Source organism: Ornithorhynchus anatinus, chromosome 3 (genome assembly GCF_004115215.2).
Source record: "Ornithorhynchus anatinus isolate Pmale09 chromosome 3, mOrnAna1.pri.v4, whole genome shotgun sequence".
Classification (NCBI taxonomy): Eukaryota; Metazoa; Chordata; class Mammalia; order Monotremata; family Ornithorhynchidae; genus Ornithorhynchus; species Ornithorhynchus anatinus.
Window position 1 is genome coordinate 116,895,832 of NC_041730.1, and position 22,201 is coordinate 116,918,032.

Here is a 22,201-nt window from a genome sequence, read left to right on the forward strand (position 1 = left end):
GAGGCCATGCAGAAATGAGAAGGGAATTTGATGGCTCTGAAGCTAACAGGTAGGGTCAGGGATTTCACCAGAGAAACGGTCTAGGACTATCCGCACGTCACAAAAATTCTGCAAAATGGCGGCTGTCACGCTATACTGCGATTAGATTGTGAGCCCGTCATTAGGCAGGGATTGTCTCTATCTGTTGCCAAATTGTACATTCCAAGCACTTAGTACAGTGCTCTGCACATAGTAAGTGCTCAATAAATATGATTGAATGAATGAATACTGCATACCCAACATAAGAGTCCTCCTCCAGAGTTTATGAGACCTGCCACTGCCTGCCCTTCAATCCCCACCAATTATTGAGATAATTGGAAGGGAGAACAGGCCACTTTTGGGCATGGTATCTGAATCCACAAGAACAGCAGATGCCATTGTGCCATCACCCACTTAGTAAGCCATTGCTGATTAGATACTTAAATTGACTTAGAAATGGGGTGGGGAGGATCTTTTCCACTTTCTTGCAAAAAAGCACTTGCAAGCTCTCGGAGGGCAGGGAACAAGTCTTCCACCTGCTGTCTTTTCCCAAATAAACTCATTGCAGGCAGGGAAAGTGTCTGTTATTGTTATATTGTACTCCCCCAAGTGCTTTTTACAGTGCTTTGCACACAATAAGCACTCAAGTACAATTGAATGAATGAATGATTAATACAGTGCCTAACATTCAGTATATACTCAGTAAATACCCATTTCATTTACTGATTAAAAGCAGCATGGCCTAATGGGTAGAGCATGGAGTCAGAAGGACCTAGGTTCTAATCCTCTTTCTGCCATTTGTTTACTGTGTGACCCTGGGCAAGTCACTTCACTTCTCTGTGCCTCAGTTACTTCATCTGTAAAAGAGAGATTAAGACTGTGAGCCCCATGTGGGTCATGGAGTGGTTCCACTCTAATTAGCTTGAATCTACTCCAGCACTCAATACAGTGCCAGGCCCATTTTAAGATTATAACAAATACCGTAACAACAAAAGTAAAAGGAGTAAGGTGGAAAAAGTTAAAAACCTTGTATCACACCAGACAGAAAGAATAACACAACCTTTATTCACCAGGACAGTATCCCTCCTGGGTCTCCATGATGGTTCCTCTCTCTTTAGTCCAGTGTTTTATGGCTGAAAAAAAATACTTTCATATGATGTCTAGTGCCACTAAAAGAAAATTTACATCCTATTTGTATTTTGGCAAGGGACAAGTGATTAGCTGAATTGCTTCTTTGTGACCCAAGTGTGTGTGTATTGTGGATTAGATTTTGTCCTTTTGATTCCCTTCCCATTCCCAGGCACTTGCACAAATTTCATATTTAGTAGTTTTTTCATTAGACAGGAAGCAGTTTAATCCCTGGTTAGGAGCTGACTGTAAGCTTCTCCTCTACTCTAAGCTTCTTGTGGGCAGGGACCATATATTTCATTTTGCATCGTATTCTAGCTAATCGCTTAGTACAGATCACAGCCCATAGTAAGAGCTCAGTAAATAGCATTGACTGATGGACTGACTGGGCCTATAATGATTTTGCACATTGCACATAAATGCAGAATTCTGGGCAAAATAGGGAGGGATCTCTGAAACACAATAAATCAGGGCATCTCTAGGCTGTAGCTCCTCAGGGATATGGAGAGTTGTTTAACAAGTACTGCATCTTCCATGATATTTTTTCTGGGGGCTGAAGGGATCTGAAACCCTCTAGGAAATCTAACAAGCAGCCATAATGACTTCCTGGAGCAGACACCAATGTGGGTTATTTTGAGCCACAAGGAGAAAACCAGACTGTTTCCTTGTCCCCAGGATCATATCAAAAATAAAGACACCAATTAAAAAAGTTGGTCTGATCTAGTGTGGACGTGTTCTTTGAAAGTGTAGGGTAATTATCCAGACATCAGTTTCAACATTTAATTCAGAGGCTCACAGATTATTCAAACAACATCATTTGATTCAGCAGCAAATGCCTTAGAAGATGACAGTTTATGCTTAATCACTTTTGTAATCAGATAAAGGAAAAGGCCTTTTTCTGAGAATGTACTTGGGTCTGTACTCTTTGGCCATTTGGTATTCACCTCATCCTCAGCCCACAGCTTATATAAGTAAATGACTTTTTTTTTTATTCATGTCTATTTCCCGCTCTGGACTATAAACTCATTGTGAGCAGGGAAGGTGTCTAATACTCTGTTGTATTGTACTCTCCCAAAGCTTTGCACGCACTAAGAGCTCAATAAATACTATTGAAGATTAAATACCCTGTATTGATCTACCTCTATAGGAGTAGTTATATTATTTTTTAAAAGCATACTAAATGTCAAGCACTGTACTAAGACCTGAAATAGATACAGGCATAACGGATTAGATACAGTCCCTTCCTTCATGGGACTTACAATCTTGTTGGGGTTAAACAGACAAAGACAACAGATAACAAATGGGTAACAAACAACAAAAACATCTTAGTTAACAAACCAGCAGAACCATGGAAGGGTAAGTTGAAGAACAGATCCTGGAGGTGAGAATCCTCAAACTCCCCTCTGCTCCCGATAAAGAGACCTTAATTAGAAACCATCTCAGCCTCTCCAGGATCCTCCAGGTTGCAAAGGTCAGATTTCTGGTGCTCTGGCAGAATTAAGAAGCAGCAAGCCTAATGGGTAGAGCATGGACCTGGGACTCAGAAGGACCTGGGCCTTAATGCTGGCTTGGCCTCTTGTCTCCTGTGTGACCATGGGCAAGACACCGCACTTCTTACCGCGTGACCTTGGACAAGTCACTCCATATGTGGGACATGGACTGTGTCCTACCTCATGAGCTTGAATCTACACAAGTGCTTAGTGCAGTGTCTGGCACATAGTAAGCACTTAAGAAGTGCCTAAAAAAAAATCTGGCTTCTTAAAGGACATTTGAGCCAAGTCTGACCCCATCTTTGCCATGCCAGGCATGGAGCTTCCGGGGCCCGGTGCCCCGCTATTCTGAAGATGGCTATAACTGCAGGCAAAGCTTCCCAACATTCCCAAAATCTGGAAGTCCTCATGCTGCAGTTCTATCCTCCCCTCTATCAGGGTGGCAAAAGCGTTGTTGGGAGCCAGAATGATGTCAGGGTATGTTTCAGTGAAATGCTCTTCCTTTGAAGATGTCAGAGTAAGTGATGCCATATGATCATCTTTAAGAAAACCTTAATAACAGAGTGCTCCTCTCCCCACTCTGAATATAAGCTTCTTGTGGGCAGGGAGCATGCCATTTCTTAATTCTGTTTTTTCCAAGCATCAAATATCAATATCAAGCATCAATGCACCACACCAAGTTATTGTTCAAGAAAGGCTATGATTTCCCCTAGGGGTGAGGTGGAATAGAATCGCATTTTTCTCCAGTGACCTTAGTCATCAGCCATTTATTCAATGTCTGTGGTGAATGGGGTGTAAAGATTTGTGGAAGCCTTTCTGGTAGAAGTGTTTTGGTTTTTTTTTTTAAAAAAGCCTCAAAGGTAGAGTTAAAGTGTGGAAAATTGCTTGCAAGGAGGGGGAATTTGTGAGTAAAGGGTTCGAGGCAGGAAAATCAAGGGTGAAGAACATTGAGGGGAGATTGGAAAGGGAGAAGAGTGCAAGCTGGGGTCTAGTTAGTGAAGAGAGTTGATATGTAAAATGGATAGTGCTGGTGAAGGGCCTCTGAGCCAGCTTTGAGCTGTTTTTGTTTGACATGATGAGAGATTGTTAGACACTGTTGGTACTTGAAAAGTGGCGAGATTATGTGGCAAGCAACATTTTAAGATCATGCTGTACAGTAGTGGGTAATAAAGATAGAGAGGGTATGAGCCTGAAGGCAAGAACAAAAGTGAAGAGACTGCTACAGTGGAAGAGACACGATATGACTGGAGTTTGGGCCCAGATGGTAATTGTTAGGATGGAGAGGAAAGGGAAGATGAGGAAAGCGTCGTAGAGAAGAACAGTCAAGATTAAAGAGTTGATTGAATATGAAAGTTGAAAATCAGTAAAAAATCAAGGATATCACCAAGGGTGCATGCTTCTCGGACAAGGAAGATGTTAAATGAACAGAGATAAGGAAAGAGGAGTAAATTTAGGAGGGAAGGTATGAAATGCAGTTTTTGACATGCTGAGTTTAAAGTGCTGATCAGTTAACCAAGTGGCGAAATGTCTTGGAAGAGAAAGAGGATTTGTCAGATAATCAAGTGAAAATGACCTCGAGAAGAGGATATGCAAGCTCATAGATTGGGTGAGAGGTTGAGGCTGAAGAGATAGATTTGGAAATTATCTGAATAGAGAAGCAATGTGGCTTAGTGGAAAGAGCACAGATTTAGGAGGGGTAGCAGAGCCTGAACTCGCATGATGGGTACGTCACTAAACTTTGTGTCTCAGTGTCTTTCTCTGCCTCAGTTTTCTCATCTGTAAAATGGGGGTTTAAAACCTATTCCCCCTCCTACCTGTAGAACAGGTATCTACTCCAGGATGTAGCACAATGCTCCTTATAGAACACTTATTATGAAATAGAAGGTGGTAGCTGAAGTCATGCGAGCAGGCTACCAGCATAATAACAATAATATTAATATTGGTATTTGTTAAGTGTTTACTCTGTGCCAAGGAGTGTTCTAAGCACGGGGGTCGATATAAGCTAATCAGCTTAGACACAGTCCCTGTCCCACTTGGGGCTCACGGTGTTAATACCCATTTTACAGATGAGATAATTTATTCATTCAATCATATTTATTGAACACTCACTGTGTGCAGAGCACTGTACTAAGCCCTTGGAAAGTACAATTCAGCAACAGATAGAGGCAATCCCTACCCAACAATGGGCTCACAGTCTAGAAAGGGGGAGACACACATCAAAACAAGTAAACAGGCATCAATAGCATCGATATAAATAAATAGATTTATAGACACATATTAATAAAATAAATAGAATAATAAGTATGTACATACATACACAAGGGCTGTGGGGAGGGGAGGGGGTTAGACAGAGGGAGCGAGTCGGGGTGATGGGGAGGGGAGGAGGAACACAGGACAAGGGGGGCTTAGTTTGGGAAGGCCTCCTGGAGGAAATGAGGAGGTGAGTAGGGCTTTGAAGGAGGGGAGTGTGCTAGTTTGGTGGATGTGAGGAGGGAGGGCATTCCAGGTCAGCGGTAGGACGTGGGCCAGGTGTCGACGGCGGGATAGGCGGGAACGGGGGACGGTGAGGAGGTGAGCGGCAGAGGAGCGGAGTGTGCAGGCTGGGCTGTAGAAGGCCAGAAGGGAGGTAGGAGGAGGCAAGGTGATGAACAGCTTTCAAGCCAATAGTGAGGAGTTTTGCTTGATATGGAGGTTGATAGACAGCCACTGGAGATTTTTGAGGAGGAGGGGGGTGACATGCCCAGAGCGTTTCTATAAAAAGAGAATCCGGGGGGCAGTTTGAAGTATGGACTGAAGGGAACTGAGGCACAGAGAAGTTAAGTGACTTGCTCAAGGTCACTCAGCATGTGACTATAGAGCAAGAAGAGGAGGGGAACCAGGAGAGAACCTAGGTGGAAGAGAAGCCAGCAAATAACAACAGGACTCTTTCTCTCTGAAACATTTTTTAGGATTCTGATAGGAGATAGGCCTAAGGGAGAACAGGGTGTAATTTTATTTAATCACATTTCTTTTTTCTTCAGCCTAACTTGACTTGTAAACTTATGCATCTAATCAAGAGAACTAATAACATGAACACTTCCAAAATGCAGGAACTGTTTTCTTCTTTTCCTCTCACCTCCCTGCTCCCTCTTTACCACCCTGTATATTTATGGCTATTTTGCTACTTGTGAATGATTACAGCTGTTCAGCATCCATTTACAAGGCAAGAGGCTATCAAAGAGAGAGCCAAGCATAAACATCTCTGAGAGGAAAAAGTGCAGCCCTTGCTGATAAAAATGGGATTTGGCCTCTTTTTGAGGAGAGAGAAAAACAGCTGCATTAGAGACATCAACTCATTTTATTTCTTCTGGTTAGATTTGGAGACATACTCATTTTATTTCTGTTTGGTTAGATTTGGAGACATAAAAATCTTAGTGATCCAAGAAATGCGTCTTTCCTTTGCACTCTCAACCTTGCTTTAAACCCTCATTTGGAATATGGTACTCGGTCTTTAGCCTGCCCTACTCCCATAGGTAAAATTCTACATAAAGTCAACTTTAAGTGGGAATGGAAATGCTCCTTAGCCATAATTTCAGTCTCTCCATGGCCCGCCAGGACCCTTTCTCCTTTCCTTCTTTTTTTATTTCATCTCATCCTTTTTCTTATTCTGTTGGATATTTCAAGCCCAGGAGAGCTTCTGGAGCAGAGAAGTACTGCGGTTTCCATTCTGCCAAGCTTTCATTGAGCAATTCCCTATCTGATGGGGACTGAGTAGGCCCAACATCATATAAATTATCATTTTTTTTCCTAATAGGGCCTGCGAGTCTAACACTAAATGCCACGCTAATGGAAGAATCCTCTACCTTGGTGGGATAGGTTATCGCAGCACGTCCTAGTAGAAAGAGCATGGGCCTGGGAGTCAGAGGACCTGAGTTCCGATCCCTGCTCCTGAACTTGTTTTCTGGGTGACGTTGGGCAAGTCACTTATTTTCTCAGTGCCTCTGTTTCTTCGTCTGTAAAAAGAGGATTACATCCTACTCCCTCCTACTTAAGCTCTGATCCCCTGTGGAACCTGATTATCTTGTATCTACTCCAGGACTTAGTATGGTGCCTGGCTCATAATAGGAGTTTAACAAGTACTGTAATTATTTGAGAAACATAAGCATCTGGGCTTCTGTTGATATTCCCCAAAGGCTTTCACCGCCAAACTGTGCCTGGGGTCATTTTGGTCAATCGAAGAACGTGTGTTTGGGGAAAGTAGGGTAGGCTTCTGAGTTCATCGCTGTCTGTTTTCATGGCTAGGATGATGTTCCTCACCATATTAGCAACAGCAATAACTGTGGGGTTGTGCTTATGTATCCCAATTCTAATTCTGTAGAAATGGTTATATTTAAAACACATCATACTTTGTTTCTGAAGGGTGGGGATCATGTCTACTTATTTTATGGTACTCTCCCAAGTGCTTAGTGCTATGCTTTTCACAGAATAAGTACTTAATAAATATCATTGATTGGGGAAAAATATTTTCTCTCTCTCAAATATGTGGTGCAATTAAAATTATTCAACCCCAGGATTCTGAAGTTGTCAGGTGTGCTTCTTCATTAGGAGAAATTCTGAAAGAAAATACCTTCTTTTTCAATATGGGTAAATAATCGGTCTCAGCTGTTGTTTATAAGGTAACTGCCATTGTCTTTCCTCTTCATTTTCTTTGGTGAATTAGAGTAACCGTTTACAGAATTAAACCAAGAGCAATATGACAGATCTCTAGGGAGCAATTTTGCTTTGATGGATAAACGTGTTAATTACTCAGCATTTAACCTTCCACTGCTGCTTTTTCTGGGGCTACTTATAGACACAGGAGGGCTGTTGGCAAGGATCATGTCTACCAACTCTATTATATTGTAGTTACACAAGCATTTGGTTCAGTGCTCTTCATAGAGTAAATGCTCCATGAACACCGTTGATCTATTGACTAATTGATCGTGGACTTGGTTACCTACAAGCCTGTGAAGGATGTTGGCGATAACCTCAGCATTCTTTGGGATGTACTGGGGGCCCAAACTGGATCTTACAGCTTGACCACTTTATTCTTTTATACCTTCAACCTAATAATAATAATTGTGGTATTTGTTAAGCACTATTATGTTTCAGGCAGTGTTCTAAATGCTGGGGTGGATGCAAGCTAATCTGGTTGAACCCACTATCACTGTCACCAGTCGCTTCCCACACTCACTTTATTCTCTTGGTTATAATAATAACGGTGGCGTTCGTTAAGCGCTTACTATATGCCAAGAATTGTTCTAAGCTTTGGGGTAGATACAAGGTAATCAGGTTGTCCCACGTGGGGCTCACAGTCCCAATCCACATTTTACAGATGAGATGTCTGACACACAGAGGAGTTAAGTGACTTGTCCAAGATCACACAGCAGACAGGTGGCGGAGCTGGAATTAGCATCCCCGTCTTCTGACTCCCAAGCCTGGGCTTTTTCCAGTAAGCCACGCTGCTTCTCACTACAGGAATTCTTGTCTTATAAACCTTATAACCGAAGTGTAGCATCCTAACCCTGATCCTTGTGAGGTAAGAAGCACCGAAGGGATCCGAGGGAGTTTGACATTCAAGTCTTCCCTGAGAAGCTAAAATTCTATTTTGGCCTTTAGAGTTCACCCTAAGACCACAAACCTTGGCTGATAGGATTTGAATGGTTCTTTATAGAGTAATTACGAGGAGCAGTTCTATCTGACTGTTCCATTTATAGGGGTATATTATGTCATGTCACATATGAGAAACAGCATGGCCTAGGGGCAAGAGCACGGGCTTGGGAGTCAGACGACATGGGTTCCAATCCCGGCTCTGCCACTTGTCTGTTGTGGCTTTGGGCAAGCTTCTTAACTTCTCTGGGCCTCGGTTACCTCAGCTGTAAAATGAGGATTAAGACTGTGAGCCCCACGTGGGACAACCTGATTAACTTGTGTCTACTCCAGCGCTTAGAACAGTGTTTGGCACATAGTATGCGCTTAACAAATACCATAATAATAATAATAATTTTCACTGTCATTTAATAACAACAAAATATATTTCTGATTTAGCAAAACAGTAGGTTTCTTGGGTTTGGATCTTAGCATCCAGCAAATTCAGAGTTACAGGGAGTGGCTGAGTAGATTTTGAAAGCATTTAGACACTGTCATCATCAGTGATATTTACTGAGCATTTATTGTGAGCTGGGGTGTCAGAACTTGAGCAATACAATATAGTAAAGTTGGTAGACACAATCCCTGACACAGCAAGCTTACAGTTTAGAGGAAAGTACTTAAGTCTAGAAAGTACGTAAATATCTCCAGGGCAAAATTCAGTGTATTTTCTCCCATCCATTTGCTGGTAGAATTCTAGATCCTGATAATGAATGCTCTGAAGAAGAGGAAGTTTCATACTGTTCAAATACAAAAATCTCCAATTCAAAAAAATGTTTCCTATTCCCCTCTCAACACTGCTGGACATTCAGCATAACTTCTGGACTTGAATCAATAACAGAATAAAATAAATGCATTTAAACAATGGGCCTAGCTGCCAAAATGGGAAGATAAGATCTTTAAAGGGAAGTTTGAAATTTAGAAATCATCCGTATAGATTTTTTGGAAGAAGTAACCACGAGAAGCGGGTAGGGAATGGATCTACTAACTCTTTTACATTGTACTCTTCCAAGTACTTCATATAGTGCTCTTCAGTCTATAGTCTTATCTTCCCACCCAAACTCTGTCCTCTCCCTGATTTTCCCATCACTGTAGACAGCACCACCATCCTTCGTGTCTCACAAGCCCGTAACCTTAGTGTAATACTTGACTCCTCTCTGTCACCGAACCCTCATATTCAATTCATCACTAAATCTTGTGAGTTTGACCTTCACAACATCACTAAAATCTATGTTTTCCTTTCCACCCAAACTGCTAGCACGTTAAATCAGTCACTTACCCTATCTAGCCTTGATTACTGTATCAACCTCCTTGCTGACCTCCCAGCCTTCTCTCGCTCCCCACTCCAGTCCATATTTTACAGTGTTGCCTGGATCATTTTTCTGTATTCAGGCCATGTTTTCCCACTCCTCAAGAAATTCCAGTGGTTGCCCAACCACCCCTCACATCAGACAAAAATTCCTCATCATTGGCTTTAATGTACTCAATTCAATCATTCATTCAATAGTATTTATTGAGCTCTTATTATGTGCAGAGCACTGTACTAAGTGCTGGGAATGTACAAATCGGTAACAGATAGAGACAGTCCCTGACCTTTGACGGGCTTACAGTCTAATCAGGGGAGACAGACAGACAAGAACAATAGCAATAAATAGGATCAAGGGGATGAATATCTCATTAAAACAATAGCAAATAAATAGAATCAAGGTGATGTATATATCATTAACAAAATAAATAGGGTAATGAAAATATATACAGTTGAGCGGATGAGTACAGTGCTGAGGGGATGGGAAAGCAGAGGGGGAGGAGCAGAAGGAAAGCGGGGGAACAGGAGGTAGAGGGGGAGCAGAGGGAAAAGGGGAGCTCAGTCTGAGAAGGCCTCTTGGAGGAGGTGAGCTTTAAGTAGGGTTTTGAAGAGGGGAAGAGAATCAGTTTGGCAGAGGTGAGGAGGGAGGGCATTCCAGGACCACGGGAGGACGTGGCCCAGAGGTCGACGGTGGGATAGGCGAGAACGGGGGACGGTGAGGCGGTGGGCGGCAGAGGAGCAGAGTGTGTGGGGTGGGCAGTGGAAAGAGATAAGGGAGGAGAGGTAGGAGGGGGCAAGGTGATGGATAACCTTGAAGCCTAGAGTGAGAATCACCTTTCCTCCCCTACCTCACCACTCGCCATCTACAACCCAGCCCACACTCTTCTCTCACCTAATGCTATCCTTCTCCCTGTACCTCTGTCTCATCTATCTTCCAACCAACCTCTTGCCCATGTCCTGACTCTGGCCTGGGACACCCTCCCTCCTCATATCCAACAGACAATTATGCTACCCGCAGTCAAACCTTATTGAAGGGACATCATCTCCAAGAGGCCTTCCGTGACTTAGCCCTCATTTCCTTTTCTTCCACTCCCTTCTGCATCGCACTGACTTGCTCCCTTTATTTCCCCCCCTCCTCCCAGCCCCACAGCACTTCGATACATATCTGTAATTCATTTATATTAATATCTGTCTCCTCCTCTAGACTGTAAGCTCATCCTTGACAGGGAATGTGTCTATGTTGTACTCTCCCAAGCACTTAATACAATGCTCTGCACACATTAAGCATTTAATAAATACGACTGACTGATGGATGCATCCTTCTAGAGTTAGAATAACAAGCCACTCAAAGGTTGGTGAGAGGGAGGAACTTTTGGAGAACTGCCTGAAATGTAGAAAGCATGTTTATAACAACCACAGGAAGCCAAAGTCTAGATTCCAGCAAGGCTCTTACTAATTCACAAACAACTAAGCACTGGAGAATTCTCATCTTTGAGGACCAGGGAAGGAGGATCCTGTTCCCAAGGCTATTTTGCTGTTTTAGGAGTCCAATCCATGTCCTTTGGGGACTTCAAGAACAGTGCCTTTTCAAATCCCAAATTTAAGCTTATATGTTTTTAAACTTCACACAAATATGAATATATCTTAAATTATGCAGTTTTAATTTTCAGTTAATAAAATAGCTCTTAAAAATAAGCCCACCTTTTTACACATCAGATGATAAGTGAAATTACATATTAATGAGGTTTACTATTCTTTATTGGAGTGGAAAAAAATGCATGTGATGGAAAGGCTAATGAAGACTTCATTATTTAATGAACCATACACTGGGAACAGCTGTGATGTAAACTAGCCAGGACAATTATGCAACCTAGATAATGTCTTCAGTAAACTGATGCTACTTTATTTGATTATATTGGCTCTCCAAAGACGCATTCTTCTGAGTTTTGGGGCTTTTTGAGACGTTCAAGCTGTTCATTCAACTCTTTGCTTTGGATTTCATTGATCTTAGAACTGGAAGAAAAATTGTCTTGGTTGTAATTAGTAATAGCTATGATAGCAAGAATGGGTTATTACTCATATAGTGCATTGGGTTCTCTCAGGCTGCAAGACCTATCAAGATATAGATGCTCCCATTTAACTTGTGCACAAGGTAAACATGAATGTTTATAAGAATTTATGTCCAGTGGTTTCTGATGTGAGTTATAGCCTTCTGGGGACATATATCAGACATAATAATGTTGATTATCATTATTATTATTATTTTATGATATTTTAGAACTTACTATATGCCAAGTACTATAATAAGCGATGGGGTAGACACAGGATAATCATGCTGGACACAGACCCTGTCCCAAATGGGCTTGTAGACTAAGAGGGACGGAGAACAGATTGATCAAATTCCCATTTTATAGATAAGGAAACGGAAGCACAGAAATATTAAGTGTCTTGCCCAAGGTCACACAGCAGGCAACTGGCAGAGAAAGGATTAAACCCCCCAGGTCTTCTGACTCCCAGGCCTGTAATCTTTCCAGTAGGCCATATTGCTTCCCCCTAGTCTGTTCTGACTTCCAGATGAAACTTAGTGGAAAATAAAAGTTAAAAGAAGAAATATACATGGCTCAACTCCAAGGCCTGTTATTGGTACTTGCTCTATTTGGTCATGTATTTTAGCTTAGGGAGTATCTGGTTTTATAAATCTTTTGCATTCTTCTCCCCTTCACTTTTCATTTTGATTTTTTTCTTTCTCGCCTCAATTTTGAGCATACTTCCGACTACTTCCCGAAGTCACACATTCTCCTGCACTGAATGTCATATAATATAATAATGTAATAATAATAATGTTGGTATTTGTTAAGCGCTTACTATGTGCCGAGCACTGTTCTAAGCGCTGGGGTAGACACAGGGGAATCAGGTTGCCCCATGTGGGACTCACAGTCTTAATCCCCATTTTACAGATGAGGTAAATAAAGATAATATATTATCTTTTCAAAATCAATTGCTCTTCAGGTTTTTCATAAACAGTCATTTTCAGATCATGGATTTTGCCTCTACTGCTTCTGGTTTTGGCTGTGACAGGTAGTGATGTTTTTAAAGGAAGGGCACATTTCACATAGGAGAGTTTCCAAGAATTTGGAAGATGGTAAGGATTATGCAACCTGATGTCAGTGAAGATCACCCATGCCCAGGAAGTTAATCTTTGCATGAAAATTCTAGATGGGAAACATCAGGAATCGATTCAGAGTGGTTCCTATTCCACTCAAGCACACTTCCAGCATCTGATGTTCAACTGGACTTGTGCCCCTTATTGGCTTTAGGGTCGTGGTATGTCAGCAGTGAATTTTAGAGTCTGGAATTCAGTCTTCATTGCCTTGTTAGTATGCTTGATGAAAAGGAAAGGGAAAAGTGCAGAGATGGCTGTGTTCTCCTGGGCTCTGCTGAAATTGGTAATGAGAAGAAAAGTGCTACTTTTAGTGACCTAGAACCTTAATTACTTGTTGTATATTGATTAGTTTCTTTTTCAGACTATTAGTCCTACAGACTTTTAGAAGTCTGATTATAGGAGATTTTGTGGCACTGGGAGCTAAAGTGGACTTTTTATGTTTAGGCGAATATTATACCGGCACTAAAAGTGTTTGCTAATAAAAGTCTCTAACTTGGGTTTAACGACTTCTCAGGCTGGAACCAAGTCAGCAAGCCATTATAAACCAAATGCAGTTTATCCAAGTAATGCCATTTAGACAACGATAAATTCAATGTTTGCAGGAAAGGGAAAGGACTCTGATTCCCATTTTCATTTGAGATTTTTCTCCTATTTTCCTTTACCTCCCTCACTCTACGAGGTCTGTTCCCCCTCATGGGGCCTTCTTCATTTGTAGGCTCCTTAAATGAGTTGTTTAGAAGCCTGAGTTGGCCCAGAGTGGAAATGGGCTGTTGTATCTTTCAAGGTCAAGGGAAAATAGATCAGATGGGAGGCAGACCTGATCGAATAACTCACAAAACGTTAAGTTTTTGGAAGCCTCAATCCTTCCTGCAAATCTGTCCTAATACATGTGCTCTGTAAAATGTCAAACCATCTATAAATCTTTGTGAAAACACTGCCCTCCGTCCCCTGGATCGTTTCTCCTCTGAGCACCAGTTACAAGGTTGGAACTTTCTGATCACATGCAGGCAAGGAAGTGGTCTGGGTCTTTCACAGATAATGAATAATGCATGGATCACAAAGCCAGCGAAATGTGTCAATGCTGCCAAATAGCCTTAACCAGGGAGGAAGGAACAAGAAAGGTCATTCCCTACTGACTCGAGAGTCTCTTTGGTTCACTAGGAATTCAGGGTTTGGAATGACTGAGGCAAGTAGAAATTTTGCCTGAGCACACAGACTGTATCTGATTGGCAGGCCCCGCTAAGCTCTATGGATTCTGCTAGTCATCTTCTTTCCATGAATCCTTATGGCGAGCCCGGAAGCTGGAAAGTGGCAGCATTACCACGACCCTAAAGCCAATAAGGGGCACAAGTCCAGTTACCCCTTCACGTTCTGATTACCCATATCCTCATTTCAGCGGTTGGAAATATACACCAACATGATATGGTTTCAGACTCTTTGAGAGAGTTTTCTATTTTTTTTTTGTTTTTGTTGTTGTTGGCATTTACTATGTGCCAGGCACTCTGCTAAGTGCTGGGATAGGTAAAAGATGGTTAGTTTGGACACAGTCCATGTCAGTCAGTCAATCGTATTTTTTAATAATAATGATGGTATTTGTTATGCATTTACTATGTGCCAGGCACTGTACTAAGCACTGGAGTGGATAGAAGCAAGTCAAGTTGAACACATTCCCTGCTCCATTTCAGGCTCACAGTCTCCATCACCATTTTACAGATGAAATAATCGAGGCCCAGAGAAGTAAAGGGATTCACCCAAGGTCACATAGCAGACAAGTCGGGGAGCCGGCATTAGAACCCACGACCTTCAGACCGCTTACTATGTGCACAGCACTGTACTGAGCTCTTGGGAGAATACAGTACAGCAATATAAAGGCACATTCCCTGCCCACAACAAGCTTACAGTCTAGAGTCCCATGTCCCACGTGGGGCTCACAGACCTAATCCCCATTTTACAGATTAGGTAACCGTGGCACAGAGAAGTTAAGGGATTTGCCCAAGGTCACATACCTGAGATGTGGCAGGGAGTGGTGCATTACTGTTTCTGCTTCTATCTGGGATGGTGCAGGGCATGAGATTCCCAGGATGATGCAATGGGGGGTTTGAAATGGGAATGATGGGTGGGGTTGTGGGTGTTGTAAATATGCATCCCAGAGGCCCAAGGCATAAGCATTTCAATCCTGGATTCCTCTTCACTTGCTGGTGTCCTAACTATATACTGGAGTGAAGATTCAGAGTTTTATCAGAAGAGAACAATAAAGCTAGTAGGCTAATAAAGTCTGATGAATTTTTCCTAAAATTGAGGCTGCTAGCAATTTCTCATTCATTCAATCGTATTTGTTGAGGGCTTAATGTGTGCAGAGTATTGTACTATTTGGAAACTACAATACAGCAATAGAGAGAGACAATCCCTGCCCATAATAGACTCACAGTCTAGAAGGGGGTAGACAGAGATCAAAACAAGTAGAAAGGTATCAATATAAATAGAATTATAGATATATACATGGACAGGATTGAAGAGAGATTGAAGAAACAATTGGTCGTTTTCAAGCTGACTGTAGCAGTTTTCGTGTAGGGTAATTGTGTCATGAAAACTAGAATGGTCAGCTAGTTCCTCATCCAAACAACCAATCAATCAGGGGACCTTTCTGCTAATTCTGTTGTGTTGTACTCTCCCAAGTGCTTAGAACAGTGCTCTGCACTTAGTAAGCACTCAATCAATAGCATTGATTGATTGGTATTTATTGAACACTTATCGTGTGCAGAGCACTGTACTAATTGCTTGGGAGAATACAATACAGCAGAGTTGGCAGACATGTTCCCTATCCACAGTGAGTTTACAATCCACAGAGAGAAATGGGGGAAAGCAGGGTCATGGTGGCTTGTCCCTGGAAGTTGTCAAAATATTGAGCTGAAACCAGGGATGGGCCCAAGGGGCTGGAATGGAATGTTGGAGAAGACTGAAAGCGTAGCCAATTTCGGGATAAGTAGGTTTACAACCATCCATTCTGAAATTAAGTATCGGAAGAACAATACTACTTAGATTTATCAGTCCCGTTTGTTTAGAGATCATGGGGTCAGAACCATCAGTGTATTCATGAATTTGAACCTCATCTACAGCAGTCGTGGCTCAATAAGGAGAGGTGGGAATTAGACAGCTAAATGAACAGTTTTAAACTCCTTACAACAGATCCAAAGAGACCTTACTGTGGCAGATGAGTTGGCATCCCTTTTCCAATCTATTCCGACCATCTTTTCCTCTCACCCCATACTCTGCTCATACCTAACATCCATCTGGAATAGGCCCCAAACTCCTCCCATTCAACCCTATTTTCCAAATGCAGTGTTGTCTAGTGGAAAGGACGTGAGCGTGGGAATAAGAGGATATGGATTCTAATCCTGGTTCTGTCAGTTACCAACTGTATGACCCGGAGCAAGTCACGTAGCCTCTCTGAACCTCAGTCACCTCATCTGTAAAAAAGACATAAAATACCTGTTCTCCATCCCTGTCAGACGCAGACCCCCACATGGAAGAGGGACTGTGCCTGATCAATTTATATTTGATAAATCCCAGCACTTGTTACAGTGTTTGTACATACTAACTGTTTAACAGAGAAGCAGCATGACTGAGTGGAGAGAACATGGGCCTAGGAGTCAGAAGGACCTAGGTTCTAATCCCGGCTCTGACAATTGCTTGCTGTGTGACCTTGGACAAGTCACTTCTCTTTTCTGTGCTTCAGTTTCCTCAATTGTAAAATGGGGATTAAGACTGCGAGCCCCATATGGGACAAGGACTGTATCCAACCTGATTAGCTTGTACCTACCCTCATGCTTGTCACATAGTAAGCACTTAACAAATTCCATTCATTCATTCAATCATATTTATTGAGTGCTTACTGTGTGCAGAGCACTGTACTAAGCTCTTGGAAAGACAATACCACAATAAAGAGAGACAATCCCTGCCTTCAGTGAGCTCACAGTCAATGCCACTATGATTATTATTTTATTACTTTTATTAAAATTACCTTCATCCTCTATTATTTTTGCCTGGGAAGTGAATATTAGCAACAACAGGCAGTGACCAGGTCTACATGGATTAACCTTGATAGCACTATATGGATGAGTACGTATGAAGTGCAGTATTTGATGATGTGGATGAGGTCAAAGATGGACAGCTCTTTCTATGGAGAGTGGAGGGCGCATTTTTAATAGTCCCAGAGATTCTCAGATGTATAACAGATGGGAAAAGGAACCTGGCCTGCAGGTCTATGCATGGTATTTTGTTTAATCATGATTGCTCTTGGGAGCCCAGTTTTCAGAAAACATTATCTGTGCTTGTTAAATACAAAAACTTGAAAGGAAAGGGAAGCCTGCAGTTGCCCTATCAGTTCTGCTCTAACAGTCCCTGCTTGTGTGTTCTAGTCCTCACTTCAATGCAGTGAGCAAAGACAGTATATTCATTGCCATGACAACCCTAACATCCCTGTTTTTCTCTCTGATCTAGAGCTCTTTTGAGGGAAAATGTAGTTCCCCTGATGAAAATAGTCATTAGCGTTTTATGTTAACTCTTGAACCTTGAATAGTATTTCATGGAAAGGAAAGTGATAGGGGAAAAAAAAAATCCCCAAAAACATTTTTTTCATAATAGCATGGTTTAACAAAGAGGGACTTTGGTATTGATTTGTTTACTTTTTACAGTAATTTACTTTCCCCATTGTTTTCTTTCTTTTTTTTGAGGAATGACTATTCTGGTCTAATTTTGGTTTTGGATATCTAAATACAAATTTCAATCAGCCTGGGAGTAAAGAAGCTCTGAAATCCCTTTTTTCAGGAGCTCACAACTTTGTCATTTTTGACTCTTCTCATTTGCTTCCTACGTTCAATCCACCTCTAGGTCTTGATGGTACTCCCTTAGCAATGTTTCATGGATCCTCCCCTTTCTCTCCACCCTTACAACCAGTAACCCCAGCATCTCCCCAAATTCTTCTACCTTACTATAACTACATATATAATTTTTGGAATAATTTGGAGTGCATCACTTCCTCTTCCCAAATTTCCATTAGTTCTCTACTGCTTTTTCCCTTAAACAGATACTCCTTACTATCAGTTTCAGAAATCTCGGTCTGTCCATGTTACCTATCTGCTGCATCCTATGCCCCATTTGGATTTTTTTGTTGATGTTTTCTTTTGTTTTTTAATGATTCTTGTTCAGTGCTTACTATGTGCTGGGGTAGATGCAAGCTGATCATGCTGGACACAGTCCCTGTCCCATCAGGGCTTTATAGTCTTAATTCCTATTTTTCAGATGTGGCTCAGAGAAGTTAAGTGATTTGCCCGAGCGACAAGTGGCAGAGCTGGGATTAAAACCCAAATCCTTTGGATTCCCAGGCCCATGCTCTTTCCAGTAGGCCATACAGCTTCTTGTCTCTTCATATCTCCCAAGAAAATCTCCTAACCATCCCTCTTAAGTTTCACAGTAGTAATAATAGTAGTGAAAAGAGCATTTGTGTGCCCACTGGGTGCAATGCACTATCCCAAGCAATTGGGAAGTACAGAATGAGTGAATAGTGCAGTCTCTGCTCACAAGGAGCTCAACACCTTAACAGGGGAGATAACATAAAAATAAGTGTAAATAAATACACACACACACACACACACAACTACTGAAGACGTATGGTCTCGTCTTCAACCCACTGCCATCTCCCTTCCCACATCAATCAATCAGTTCGTGCTATTTATTAGGCAAAATGTGCAGAGCACTTAGCGTTTGGGAGAATATGATTTAATAGAGTAGGTAGACACAATCTCCACCCACAAAGGAAGCTGCATAGCTTAGTGGAAAGATCCCGGGCTTGGGAGTCAGAGGTCGTGGGTTCTAATTGGCTCCGCCGCTTGTCAGCTGTGTGATCTTGGGCAAGTAACTTTGCTTCTCTGGGCCTCAGTTCCCTCATTTGTAAAATGGGGATGAAAGACTGTGAGCCCTAGGTTGGACAACCTGATGACCTTGTATCTACCCCAGAACTTAGAACAGTGCATGGCACATAGTAAGCGCTTAACAAATACCAACATCATCATCATCAACTGTATCTAACTGATTATCTACTTAATATTCATTGCTTTTTATTTACGCTTATTTGTTTTCGCCATGAAACGGTAAGCACCCTGAGGGCAGAGAGCACATCTTCCACTACTTCTATATGTTCCCCAAGCTCCTAGGGCAGGAGTCTCCACATAGTTATAATAAATCACTGTATTAGTAATTTGTAATAAATCATATATATAATATGTGTAATATAATATATATGTGATATGTATATAATATAGTGATTTATAATAAATCACTGTACAAACTTATCTTTCCAAAGAACTACCACATGTTCTTTCATTTTACCCTCAGCCAGCCCTGTGAGGTAGGAAGAAGCCTGTATTATCGGCCCCATTTTACAAATAATTGTACTGCTTCACCTTCACGTGGCTGAGACTGGATCAACTACAGAAGATACATCTGGATTCTTTGGTGGTTTAGAAACAGCATAACATAGTGGATAGAGCATGGGCCTAGGATTCAGAAGGACCTGGGTTCTAATTCCGACTCTGCCACTTGTCTGCTCTGTGACCTTGGGCAAATCAATAAACCTCTCTGGGACTCAATTACCTCATCCTGTATAATCGGGATTAAGACTGTGAGCCCCTTGTGGGACAGGGACTGGGTCCAAACTGATAAGCTTGTTTGTGCCCCAATACTTAGAGCAGTGCTTGACATGTAGTAAGTGCTTAACAAATACCATACTTATTATCATTTTTTAACCATTATCCCCCAAGGACCGTGACTTCAAGATCAGCGACTTGAAGGCACTGTAATGCAGTCAGCACTGCTCATTGCAACACATGGGGACATACGGCAAATGGTTGAGAACGGGGTCAGCCGATGTATAACGGGGTCAGCCGATGTATCGCGGGGCCGACAGGGAGGGCAGAATATATATTTAAAGACGCGATGCCGCACAGTCCCAAGGAATTTGATTTGGGAGTGGGCTGTTGGGAGCCCAGAACAAAAGCCAGGCCAGCGCTGGCAAGCAACAATTGAGAAAAGGGCTGGTTCCTGTTGATTGGAGGATTCGTAAAGATCAGGGACCCAAGAGGCAGCTCAAAAACACAGATTGGGGGGCCTGTTTGCAGAAGCTGCAACAGTTCAGTCCGGAAATATCTTCGTATGCAAATGACGTGCAAGATTGTAATGGTGACTTATCAGGCTTTACAGCCACGCTCTCACGAATACATAAGAAGCTATCATCAAGACCATAAGCTTTGAAAATGAAGACCTATATATAGGATCTGGAAAATAGTATTAAAAGGCATAATAGAGTTCTGCAGAAACAGAGAGAAAGGGTACTTAACCATTGCAATAGAAATCCAGTACATTGTGTTCTGCCATAGTGCACATTTTCTCTAAAGAGTGTTGTCTAGAATTCTATTAGGGACTCAGGAGATGTTTGGATACAGTGCTCCTTGGAATTGGATGATGTGATTTGTGCACGAGTGGAGCAGTGGAGCAGGTAAAATTTGCAGTTTAGATTTTCATTCACGTGGGGTTTTCCAAGAGCACAGTGTCTTCAATATCAGACTAGGGGGTGAAGCCATGAAATACAGCACAGTGATCCAACTTTCCTGTTGGAGTATTATGTATATGCATCCCAGTAGAACTGAAGAACTGGATCCCCACCTTCCCCATTTGGTGGACAAGGTTCACTTTAAATCAAACACTGAGGAGCAGCGTGGCTCAGTGAAAAGAGCCCAGGCTTGGGAGTCACAGGTCATGGGTTCGAATCCTGGATCTGCCGCTTGCCAGCTGTGTGACTTTGGCAAGTCACTTAACTTCTCTGTGCCTCAGTTACCTCATCTTAAAATGGGGATTAAAACTGTGACCCCCACGTGGGACAACCTGATTACCTTGTATCCCCCCAGCGCTTAGAACAGTGCTTGGCACCTAGTAAGCGCTTAACAAATACCACCATTATTACTGGGCTGAGAGCACTTTTACCTCTATGGTGCTTCCCTTGGGTTGGAATTTCTAGGCTGTACTGCATTCAAAATGTCAATGATTAAACAAGCTTGTACAGAACTCTGGGAGATAAAAGCGCAGCTTTTGAAAGATTTGGGTGTGTGAATTTTGTTGCTTTTAGAGACAAGCAATCTCTAAACTGCCCTTTTTGGCTTGTACAAATACCATAAAGTGAGACAAGAAATTCCTGAAGCATCAGGGGTTGTTCACAAGGTGTTATCTTCAGAAGAACAGTCTCCATTACTAATGGTCTCACTATGTACACTGTATAGTCACTCTAGACTCAAAGCCCCTCTAGACCGTTGTGGGCAGGGAACGTATCTATCAACTCTATTGTATCGTTCTCTGCCAAGTACTGAGTATGGTGCTCTGCACACAGAAAGTGCTTAATAAATAAGTGAGAAGCAATGTGGTCTAGTGGAAAGAGCATGGACCTGGGAGTCAGAGCAGTTGGGTTCTAATCCCAGCTCTGCCACTTGTCTGCTGTGTGATCTTGGGCAAGTTACTTCACTTCTCTGTGCTTCAGTTCCCTCATCTGTAAAATGGGGGTTAAGACTGACAGGCCCCAGTGTCCAACCTGATTATCTTGGACCTACTTCGGTGCTCAGTACAGTGCCTAGCACAAAGTAAGCACTTACAAATACCTGAACAAATATATAAATGCTATTGATTTATTACTGTTATATAGTCTTAATTAAAACGGGGCTTGACAGCTGGTCAATCTAAGTTCATACGGTAAAATTTTGGTATTGGCTAAGGACTTGATAGCCATGAATATATTAAAAACTGGGGTAGATACAAGATAGGTCCCACATAAGGCTCACAATCTAAATAGGAGGTAGACCAGGTTTTGAATCCCATTTTGCAAATAAGGTAACTGATGTCCAGTGAAATGACTTGCCCAAGGTCACTGTAGTTAAGTGGCAAACTCCTTGAAGTCAGGACTCATATCTACAAATCCTATTGTATTCTCCCAAGTGCTTAGTACAATGTTCTGCACACAATAAGTGATCAATACATATGACTGATGGATTGACTTCCTAGAAGGATGATGTCTGCTGATTTGGTAATAATAATTATGGTATTTGTTAAGCGCTCACTATGGGCCAGGGACTGTACTAAGCCCTGGGGTGTATACAGGAGATTCAGATTGGACATAGTTCCTGACCCTGTGGGGCTCACGGTCTCAATCCCCATTTTACAGATGAGGTAACAGGCCCAGAGATGTGAAGTGAGTTGCCCAAGGTCACAGCAGACAAGTGGAGGAGTCAGGATTAGAAACTACGACCTTCTGACTCCCAGGCCCTTGCTCTATCCACAGTGCCATTTTGCTTCTCTGGTAGGAATGGTAAAGCCATAGGGCTAGATCTT

The 22,201-nt window shown here is 42.1% G+C and overlaps 1 protein-coding gene across 19 annotated transcripts in view; it reads left to right on the top strand.

Annotated features, from left to right (window-relative positions):
* The window catches only part of KCNMA1 (potassium calcium-activated channel subfamily M alpha 1), an 879,166-nt gene that overhangs the window by 347,598 nt on the left and 509,367 nt on the right, over positions 1 to 22,201 (top strand). The gene's annotated exons all lie outside the window — the stretch shown is intronic.